This window comes from Ipomoea nil, unplaced genomic scaffold (genome assembly GCF_001879475.1).
Source record: "Ipomoea nil cultivar Tokyo-kokei standard unplaced genomic scaffold, Asagao_1.1 scaffold0656, whole genome shotgun sequence".
Lineage (NCBI taxonomy): Eukaryota > Viridiplantae > Streptophyta > Magnoliopsida > Solanales > Convolvulaceae > Ipomoea > Ipomoea nil.
Window position 1 is genome coordinate 862,817 of NW_017617084.1, and position 11,790 is coordinate 874,606.

General features: G+C 40.3%; 1 long non-coding RNA gene across 2 annotated transcripts; it reads left to right on the plus strand.

The window, feature by feature from the left end:
- The first annotated feature begins 10,006 nt into the window (after window positions 1-10,006).
- Window positions 10,007-11,306, plus strand: LOC109174743. 2 transcript variants are annotated; one of them, XR_002053168.1, is made up of 2 exons: window positions 10,007-10,922; window positions 11,013-11,306. It is a non-coding gene; the product is annotated as an uncharacterized LOC109174743 (long non-coding RNA). The 2 variants fall into 2 exon arrangements; XR_002053169.1 differs by having other exon boundaries at window positions 11,096-11,306.
- Window positions 11,307-11,790: the final 484 nt, after the last annotated feature.

The following is an 11,790-nucleotide window of genomic DNA, read 5'->3' on the forward strand; positions in this document are numbered from 1 at the left end:
ACAATCTCATATAATAATATAATCATACTCATACGCAATCTACTGCGATAATATACGCGATTTGAAAAAAAAAAATTCCAAATCGGACAACCGAGTCAAAAGTTATGCCTTCCAAAAGTTTTTCGACATTTTCAAAAAAAAAAAAAAAAAAAAAAAAACGCCGAACCACCGAACCGGCCGGTTAGGCGGTCTAGGCGGCCGCCTAGACCGCCTAGCCGGCCGGCCGCGGAGGAGGCCGCCGAGGCCATTCCTCGCGGCGGCCTCCTACCGCCTAGCGCCTAGGCGCGATTTTTGCAACCTTGGTTGATGATAACTTGTGTTATTCATCGTTGTTGTTGTTGGGCTGTGACCCGTTCCTTGATTGAGTATGGTTTCATATCTTCGTTGTGATCCGTTGATTGATTCCTGTTGTGGTGTGATGTGTGTGTGTGGCTTTACCTGGATTGCACGATTAGTGGTATGGGACACTAGTCACCAAGGTATTGCAGCGGTCCTCGTGGTGGCCGTGACGCAATTATGGAGTTTGTGGCCTTTGTGTAAGGTTCATGTGTTTATTTCTGGGATAACATGTGTTATCCAGGGCATGTGTTGCCATGTGTGATCGGTACCTTGTGTACTATGAAATCGAAGGTTTTTGTTGGAGGGACTGTTGGAGGGGGAACGACGGTTCCCGGGGGAATAAGGTTGGACTTGGTGTACAGGTCCTGGAGGTAAAGGTTGGAACTAGATATAAGGTTGGGGGTAGCCATAAGGTTGGAACCGGGCATAAGGAAGGCATATCAACTCGTGGTTAGTGATGTCACGAGGGCTTGTGTAGCCGTGGTTGTGTGTTCTCTTCTTGTGACGTGTGTAGTCACAAAGGCATGTGTTGCCATCGGTCTTGTCTTTATCCTTTGTGTTGTGGTTATCCTTTGTGGTGTTGGGATGTGTTCCCGTATCCTTGTTGAGAGTGTTGAGTCTTGTGTTGACTATTGATCTTGGTTTTGTACTTATATACTTATGTATTCCGTTTCGAAAATGGCTTTACAACTTATATCTTATCTATGTATAATATTTCACATGTATTGGTGGGTTACCAGCATTATTCGCTGACCGGGCGTCGTCCCATGTTTTATTGTGGTCTTTCAGGTGATGTCTAGACGAGTGCGCGGTCTAGTGCTTGCTAGTGTAGCTTCTCCCGCTTGTATTATGGCCTGTGTGCCGGTTTAGTTGTAGACCTTTGAGACTATGGATTAGTTGTAAAGAATGCAGATATTGCCGTAGCGTTCATCCTTTTTGGTGAACGTGGCATAACACCCCGTTGTTTGGATTCATGTTTATCTAGTTACCTTTCAGTCTTCCGCTGTGTTTGTTGTTTAGTTAAGTTATCTACTTGTATAAGGCTTTAAATAGCATGTTTTTAGGGGGTGTTACATATGCAATCTCGTGCAACAATATAATCATACTCTTATGCAATCTAGTGCGATAATATACTCATGCTCATATGCAATCTAGTGCAACTGTATTCTCATACTCATGTGCAATCTCGTGCAACAATATAATCGTACTCTTATGCAATCTAGTGCAATAATATACTCATGCTCATATGCAATCTAGTGCAACTATTTTCTCATACTCATGTGCAATCTCGTGCAATATTATAATATAAATGCTCATACACTCTTTTATAAAATTAAGTACTTTCTGTGGAGGTCTCTTTGTTACTTTCTTGAGTCTCTCTTGACTCTCTTTCTTTCTCTTGAGTCTCTGTTGACTCTCTTCTTTCTCTTGAGTCTCTTTTGACTCTATTTCTTGAGTCTCTATTGACTCTCTTCTTTCTCTTTACTCATAGACGGCTTATGGTTTCACCGAAGCGTGAATTACCCCATCGAGAACGGCATAAATCCAACCCAATATCTCCTACCGTCTACGGAACCAATTTCATGGTTAAAACTCTGTGGAATCAGGTATCGAACTATTAGTGTGCACACCCCCTAACCAGGATTCCAAGCCCGGCGGGAAGTTTCCAACCTCGTAATGTGGGAATACGCCGCGTTACATGTACTGGGACCGCAATGTCCATAAATATCTCCCGAGAGGAACATAGTCCAAACGGTATCCTCCAAAACTTCACCGACATAGATAATACATAAATATATCTCTCATGCATCAATCTCATGCATGCAACAATTCTACTACTTCTCAATGCATCAAAGAATGATATACCACATGCTTATGATTTTTGAAAGTATTCTTGGGCTCACGTTGGCCCCTTATGCATTTTTGAAATATAACACATGTGAAATGCCAAAATGCTCTATAACATGCTTCTAAATCATGTATAAAATATCATGAAGTACTTAAGAATAAAATGTCATGCTCGGTTTGCAACATAGCAAATTCTATACATTCTATCAACAAAATATGTTTCACTTCTCATTGATCAAATATCTCAATCTAGTCATGCTTTCATAATAAATCATATTCTCAAATGATCATGCTTATTTACTCAATAAAAACATCATCAGATCACATAGCAAAGCATTTCTCAAACACTGTGAACTTCTCAATATACTTTGCATACTTCCACGATTAACAGGCTATAGTCTCTTTGAGACATAAAACACACTTGAATCTTGCTTTTCTAACAAACTTAATCACTTAATGATCATGCTTCTCCATTTAACGCTCAAATAGCCTCAGGAAGATCAAATAGGCAGTATAAATCTAATACAACTCACTTGCACATTTCTATAAACAATTTCTATCATAACATGCTCACTTCTAAACCACATTCAACGATATCAAAGTCAAAACGTGCGTCGAGACGATCCCGAAGAGCCAAGCCACAAGGGCCCGTAACACTCGGCCCGAAACGACACGTAGCTGAGCCACAAAAGCCCGACCACTACACGGGTAACCACAAACGGAGCACTCAAACACAATATTTTAGCATTTCTACATATTTCTATCTTCATAACAATGACTTCACAGAGTCATAAAGAGATTGGGAATCCGTGGAGTTATACCTTTGTAGATTTCCAAAAGCCAACACTTGATCTTGAGCTCACTCTCGAGCTAGCCACTTAAACGATGAACCCAAACTTGAACCACTGCCTGCCACAACTGTACTGCCAAACACCATGTGTCGCCGGAGCCGCCGGAGCCACCACTGACCGCCGGTCTGCTTTGCTCGCCGAAAAAACGGAGCTAATCCCATCCATCTCCAGATCTGCTGCAGGGATTGCCGGAAGCGGGAGGTGGCAACCAAAGAAGCTACTCGCCGGAGGAGAACCTGGTTCGTCGGATCTGCTTCGTGTGAGGAAAAAGGGGGTCGCCGTTGCTCACCACCGCCAACCGCTGCTTCACCGGAGCTCCACTACGCCACCTCCGGCTTCTGCTATCGTCGAAGGAAAGGGAGGTGAGAGGGATGGGCTCGCCAGTGCTCGCCGTCGGAGGGGTGATCTAAGGTCGCCGGAGTTGGCTGTTTTGCCGGCGGGGTGATGAGAACTGCCGGAGCTACTACTTCTTTCTTCTTCATTTGGCGAGGGAGACAGAGAGCTCGAGGGAGAGAGATGAGAGACCAGAGAGATAAAGATGGAAATAGGGGGTGGTTTGGTTTTTTCTTCTCGGCTGAACTCTCAACAAGATAACATACATATATATATTATAAAAATTTTATATATATATATATATATATATATATATATATATATATATATATAGGGTTACAATTTTTAAATGGGTTGGGCTTGAAATGAAATTGGGCTCAAATAAATCATTTGGGCTTAATCAAAACATTTGCATCAGATTAAACACATTTGGACTTAAGAATTAAATCCTTTAGGATAGAAAAATGATAGAAATATGTACGAGTTCGTCTCGAATAGACTGCTGGCTCAAAATTTTAGGAAATAATCATCGTAGATATAAAATGATTTTATTTCGGAACTCTATAATATAGAAATTTAGAATAAATATTTTGGGTTGTTACAAGCTTCGTCCCCGAAGCTTAGACTGGAAAGAAATACAACTTGGGACTTGCTGCTAAAGGGCTTAGGATCAAAGAATATGATAAGAACTGCAAGACTGCTCTTAGGGATGCTATTGATTAACAGGATCAAGATTCTCAAGATTACAACTTAGGAGATAACGTTGCCACCTTGTACTGATTCAATTCGAAAGGGAGACAAGAACGATATCTGAAAGGATAAAAGGGATTTCTCAACAAAAGGAGTACTCGATCCCATAAGGAAGAATGAGGAATTCCATCCTAAAAGGGAACAAGAGTTTGACTTCGAAGGGGTTTCTTCGGCTTCACGATTCGATCAAAACGCTTGATGATTCGATAGCTCTCATTCTTACTAATCTTTAGCATTTCCCTTCAGATAAAACTCTTAGCAATACCATCTTAGTCTTTTAACAATTCAATCCCCTTACCAAAACTCAACTACTCCTTACCTCATTCTCATCATTAACTTTCCTTCTTTAAGCTTTCACACAACTTATCATTTCCAAGTTCACATCCCTTATGTGACACCCCAAAAATCCACATTCAATACATGGATTAATTGAGTAATTAATCCTATTGTATTTGAGGAATTAATTCCTAAAATCCTGATTTTTAATACTCAAGGACTAGAATTTGACTAGTCAACCTTTAAGCTGTGTTGTACCTTGTGCTTTGAGGGGAGTTCCCTTGTTCCTTACACTTTCTAAGGGTTAGTAAGGGTATCCTTGTCTTTTCACCAAGAGTTAGTATTGTAACCTAACCTAGAAGACTTCTTCATTTCATTCCCTACAATTCTTAGAAATTAGTTCTACCTTCTCTCTAGAAAAGAAGTGTAGCTTATTCTCCAAGCCAAGTTGAGACGCTTGTCAAGATTCCAAGATTTGCTTCCAAGATTCAACCTTTCACCTATTTGGGCATCTAGAAGGGTAAGATCTAAGTTCATCTTGTGTTTTTGGTTCCATCTTAGTTGTCTTTTTCTTAAAGGTAGGATCTTTATGATCTTTTGGTTTGATCTTGAAGTGGGTTTGGAAAGTAAGCCTTGTGGAGAGCTTGTTGTGGTGTAAAGTGAAGTCTTTTGGTCTTCAAGAGGTAACCCATGCTCTACAAAACCTATTTTGCTTACCTATATGTGATTTCTTGGATTCTACATGTGTTTTGCTATGAAATGTGAGGGTTTATGCATTTGTCTTGTGATATTGCATATCTAGAGCTTGTGCTTAGGGTTCCTTTGTGCCATTGCTTGGCATTTTCCATGGTTCAAGTCATTTTGTTGTATTTGGTAAGATTTGGCATGTTTTGGACTTGAATTTGTGTTTGGAGAAGAAAATCCCCGAAGGGATTTGTTGTGGTACAGGGATGTTCCCGCGGGCGGAACGGCGGGCGGGGCACCACCCGCCGGCCTACCCGCGGGTACATAGGCCTGTGGGGATGTGTTCCCGCGGGCGGGACCACGGGTGGGGCACTACCCGTGGGTCCACTCGCGGGGAACACGGTGGTGTTCGTTCGGGATTTGTTCCCCGTGATTTGTTTGACTCGGTATTTGGTCTTTTGACTCCCCGTTGTTCTTTTATGGGACTATTTGAGTGTCTTCTTGATGTTTCGTATGTCTATAACTATATGGTAGGTATCCATGTAGGACTTTGGTGTCTTGAATCGTGCTAAGTGTTCAACATTGTGTTTCGTTGGACCAAGAGGTGTCTTGTGTGTTCCTCGGAACTATCTTGAGTTTCCCCGTTGATAAGCATGCTAGTTTGTTGTCTTATTGCTAGCGTGTGTGTTGTTTTTACCTTCCGTTTGGTTGATGATAACTTGTGTTATCCATCGTTGTTGTCGTTGGGCTGTGACCCGTTTCTTGATTGAGTATGTTTCATACCTTCGTTGTGATTCGTTGTTTGACTCTTGTTGAGTTGTGGTGCGTGTGTGGCTCTACCTGGATTGCACGATTAGTGGTATGGGACACTAGTCACCAAGGTATTGCAGCGGTCCTCGTGGTGGCCGTGACGTGATTATGGAGTTGTGGCCTGAGTGATGGGTCCACGTTTTTGGGGGATAACATGTGTTATTCGGGCATGTGTTGCCATGATTGGTGGTTTTCGTTGGTGGTTGTTGGTGGGGGATGACGGTCCCGGGGGAATAAGGTTGGACTAAGAAGTACAGGGGTCCTGGAGGTAATGGTTGGAAAGAAGGTACAAGGTTGGGGGTAGCCATAAGGTTGGAACAGGGCATAAGGAAGGCATACCAACTCGTGATGGGTGATGTTGCGAGGGCTTGTAAAGCCGGCGTTGTGTGATCTTCTCTCGTGATGTGTGTAGTCACGGAGGCTTGTGTTGCCGTTGGGTGAGTCTTTATCCTTTGCGTGTGGTTAACCTTTGTGGTTTGGGATGTGTTCCCGTGTTATCCTTGAGAGTGATGAGTCTTGTGTTAACAGTGATCTTGGTTTTGACTTATATATATGTATTCCGTTTCGAAAATGGTTTTTATGACTTATATCTATCTATTTATGATACTTAACGGTATTGGTGGGTTACCAACATTATTCGCTGACCGGGCGTCGTCCCAATGTTTATCTTTGTATCTTTCAGGTGATGTTTAGACGAGCACGATGTCTAGAGCCTGGTAGCTTAGCACCTTTATCCTTGCTTTTGTGGCCTGTGCGCCAATGTAGTTAGACTGATGTTTTGGGATAGATGTATACACTTGCAGATTGTTTGCCGTAGCGTTTACCGTGTTTGGTAGACGTGGCGTGACACCCCGTTGGATTTCTTTTATCCAGTTTCGTTTTATCTTCCGCTGTGCTAGTTTTGTCGTTTAATCTGCATGTGTTAAGGCTTTTATATAGGTCTTGTTTGGGGGGTGTTACACCTTAACTTTTCATTTCTTACTTGATTCAATTCTTAGTTCTTCACCCTTCATGAGAACATACGTCTTACAACTTTTCTTCCCACCTTCATATATCTCACAAGTCCAAAGTTATCAATCGTCTTAGACTTCATTCTTCCGGAGTTCACAACTCTTATCTTATCCATTTCTTATCTCTTCAAAGATAGATGAAATCACTTTCATGTTTGTTTTATCCCACTTTAAGCCCAAATTCTCGGTGCTCCAAGTTTCTACTTTTAACCTTCGAGTTTAGTCTTGAAATTCTCTTCACCATTGTTCTCAAAAGCATCTACTAAGGTGGGTTTGACTTCTTCTTGTCGCATTAACATTTACACTTGTCTTCCTTCCACAATTGTGGATCTTTAACTGCGGTCTCTAAGCTCTAATCTCTTCCTTTTCTTCATATTTATCTCTAGCTGCACGAAGATTCTCTTCAACTCTTGGGGTTAGCTTGGGTCTTGTAGACGTCGATGCCGATCAATTCGAGCAAGGACAACTACTACTGGCTCCAAACCGCACGTGGAGTAACCTTCTTCATCACGTTCTTGGGTTGGCTCAATAAGCACGCTACTACTTCACTTCTACGCAACAAAAGATCTAACTACTTTTAACTTTCTTTTCTCAAAAGCAAAGATCACACAAGCAAAGCACACCAACATGATATAAGCATAACTCTTATGCTTATCACATTAACAACTTTCTCATAACTTTCAACTTTTAACTCTTCAACTTTTCAAAGGTAACAACAAGGCTAAACGAGACAACTGCTGAACTAACAAACTTGATTTCACCAGATAGGTGTACACTTGATTTGAAGGAATTTGACTTCACAAAGGAAGAAAGGAAAAAGTTTCTATCTTTGAAACTTGAGGGTACTACTGGTTATAACCAAAGTCCTGATTATCAATTCCAAGATTTTCCAAGATTTCAACAAGGTCTTGTGAAACAAAACTTATGGATCGAATTCCAAGAGAAGGACACCACAAAGAATAATCTCAATGAGATAACTCAATACTAACGGGTTCCAAATAAAGATGTAATAAGGATTTAATCTCAAAACAATAGAATCAACACTAGTGGATTCCAAATGAAGGTATAAAAGAGAGATGATCTAGAATCAACAGCTCAATTGCTCAATTGCTCAATAGCAAAGAAAGAATGCTAGACTGGACGATCTCAATACTATAGCAACTTGATCCGAGTGTACAAAAGAACACATGGTCAATAAAATAGCTCTTCAATAAAAAAACACTTTCAAGAATACTCAATAGATACAAGCTCATAGGAATTACTCAATAAATATGGATTCCAACGGCATAACGACAACGAATAGATCTTGGCTCAACGTCTCAATAGATTCTGTTGGTTTTATGACTTTTGGGCAGTCAACGGCAGGCCAACACTACCGTTTAGAATAACGAGAATATAGGAGAAATATATGGAGAGAATATAGGAACTTTGTATTAATGAATATTTCTTGTGAATATCTGGAAGTTCCCCCTTACTCCTCTGTGTGAGGGGTTTATTTATACATATTTTGGGCCTAGAGCCCTACAAGGAATAAGAATTCTAGACTGCCTCATATTGGGAGTCTTAGTTACATAATGAGATCTAATTCTATTATACTAGAGATAGTGAGTCCAATTCTAATTATATTAAGATTAACATGCCCATAAACTCTTGGGTTGCTTCGTATCATATATCTTTCTTGAGCTTCCTGGATCCAGTCGTTTCATGGGCCGGTCCATGTGGCTCATGCCTAGTATATTATCCATGGCAAATTATTGTATGGACTATGGTCCACACAATGTTATGTGGACCATAACAAAAAATACATTTCTAATATACTAAATGTACATTATTTTTGTACTGAATGTACATTATACAATATAATGTACGCTCAGAACAAAAATAATGTATATCCCCTGTATACAATATACATTATTTTTGTACTGAATGTACATTATTTTGGAACTGAATGTACATTATTTTATAGTAGACAAAATATGGTCTACACAATTTGTGTGGACCATGGTCCATACAATAATGATTGATTATCAATCATCCAGTCCTCCACTTTCTTGAGATTTTGAGAAGTCGTTATCTTAAGAAAGTATTTTGAATTATTATTGTCTGATCTGCTAATAACAATAGTAAAATGACACTAATAATAATAATAATAATAATAATAATAATAATAATAATAATAATAATAATAAGAGATACAAAACAAAAGCTAAGAAAAAGAAAGGATCAGGATATGTAAATCCATTGTCTCAGAGTTAATTCCAGCGATGGTCCTCCGACTATATTGATTTTCCAAAATTAGTCATTGACTTTTAATTTGGACACTTTAGGTCCCTTGACTTTTAATTTCTTTTCAATTGAGGTCCTTTCGTCAGAATACGGTTAATTGAATTTTAAATGAAGGGGTAAACTCATCATTTCACCTGCCTATGTATTATTTTTAGTATTTCTCCATTGTATACGCGATATATATGAAGATAATCTTAGTCGAAACCCTAAAATGTTCCTCGTCGTTCCCCATTTGCTGACTACTCGTGTGTGCGTTCCTCTATTATTGAGATGTTTACAAGGTATAACAGCGAAATACGAAGGGAGAAATACGAAGAATAATACATAGGCAGGTGAAAGGACGAGTTTACCCCTTCATTTAAAGTCTAATGAACCGTATTCTAACGAAAGGACCTCAATTGGAAAGAAATTGAAAGTCAAGGGACCTAAAGTGTCCAAATTAAAAGTCAGGGACTAATTTTGGAAAATCACTATAGTCGGAGGACCATTGCTGGAATTAACTCCATTGTCTCATATGTATGATCTGCTGGTCAAATGTGGAATTCACAAAACGACAATTTCAAAACAAATGCCAAGGCACGCAAATAGAGGGGCATCATTATATATTTACTTATATGACCTGCAAGGTAAAAGGCAAATTAAAGGGTTATGTGCTTTTGCACATGCAAGACACAGGAATCACATTGAATGGCGAGGAGCATTGAATTTATATACATGCATACACGGCACATGCAAAGTAACCAGCGGACCTTGCACATATATTTTAGATATGTATAGGCCCTCCTCCCGCAAAGCAACTTAAATATGAGTTATGGACAATTACCCACGCATATAATATACTATATATGCACCCATTTCGGTAGTAGCGCAAAGGAAAGAAAGGTCGGCCATATGTATATCAGTCTTGCTTTGTTTCGTTCTCACCCCCATTTTTTTCTTGGCTTTTTCCTTCTCACACAGATCTTCTTTTCTTGTTTTGCCTTCGAATTCTATCACCTTCTCCAACAAATACAACGACTTTGATGCGTACATGCATCCAGAATAGCCAAAGGATTTTACGGTTCACCAGCCCGTACTCCTCCAATGGTCCAATCTTCCTAAACATCAAAATTGTGATTCGCAAATACAAATTGATCTGCCTATTAATCTGAAATAGCCTTCCACCCGCAGTAAATGATATGGCTCTGGTAAAGTGCACTTTCTCCCTTTACTCTCCGCCGGCGGTCGGTTGAGTAGCCAACGACAGAGATCAGACCAGACAATGCCAGGAACCGTGATCCTCTCCCTGGATCACTCACGTATGTGTTTGCCTAGTGTCACTGTTTAATATTGTGTACGTAGTTTCTTCTTCATCTGCCCAGTTTGGAAGTGAAGTTTTTCTGCTTCTGCCATTCTTTTTGCTACGTATCTATGCATGCACCAACTATCTTTCCTGGTTTCTTTGAATACAGAATACTAGAGCCACATATTAAAACATGCTTATTCACTAAGGGTTTTTTTTTTTTTTTTTCTTGGTGACTGGTCGCGCGCCGCGACCGACCAGGTCCTTTTTACAGCTGGTCAAGCTGGCACCATTGTTGGTGCGGTTTTCCGGTATTTCCCCTCCATTTTTAATTTTTTGAAAGGGGTGATGGGAGAGTGACCGGTGGCTCATCGCCGTCGGTGCTGGATGACCAGTCGCTCACTGCAGGCTTGTCTGATCGGGTGGATGGCTGACCAGTCACCTGTCTTACTGGTTAGTCAGTCCCTTAGTCTTGATCTCCTCTCTTTATAGGTTATTTGGCGTTTCTTCTGCTTTCTTTACTCCTGACTCGTCTTTCTCCAGATTCTGAACTGACGTAGGGATTGAGTGAGCGGTGAGAGATTCCTCTAAACCATGATTATCTGTACTTGATTGCCAACTTTCAGGTGCTGGCGGATCTTTCTAATGCTAATGTGTCTTCTGCTGGGTAGCTGAATAGTGTAGATCCAAGAGCTGATGATTTTTGTTGGCAGGATAAGCCGAGCAAATGGATGTTATTGCCTACCTTGCATATGACATGTAGCAATTTTATTTTTTTTTTGATCGCTTGGGTATTGTAATGACGATTTCTAATATACTCTTCTATTTTTATGTTCATTGTTTGATCCCTTTTCCATTTTGTGTCTTCGCTTTTAGCATTTCCTGGTTGTGCGTTCGATTGTTCTTTAGTGACTCTTGAGAACGTCTCCCGTTCTCTGTCAGTATACTCGTCCACAAAAGACTTTTGAGAACGTCTCCCGTTATCTGTTAGTATGCCCATCCACCAAAGATTTTTGAGAACGTCTCCTGTTCTCTGTCAGTATGCCCATCCATCAAAGACTTTTGAGAACGTCTCCCTTTCTTAGCCAGTACGCCCAACCGTCAAAGATTTTTGAGAACGTCTCCCGTTCTCAGTCAATACGCCCAAAAGATTTTTGAGAACGTCGCCCGTTCTTGGCCAGTATGCCTAACCGTCGAATGATTTTTTTTTTTTTTTGAGAACGTTGCCCATTCTCTGTCAGTATACCCATTTGCCAAAGATTTTTGAGAATGTCTCCTATTCTGAGCCAGTACACCCAACCACCAAAGACTTTTAAGAACG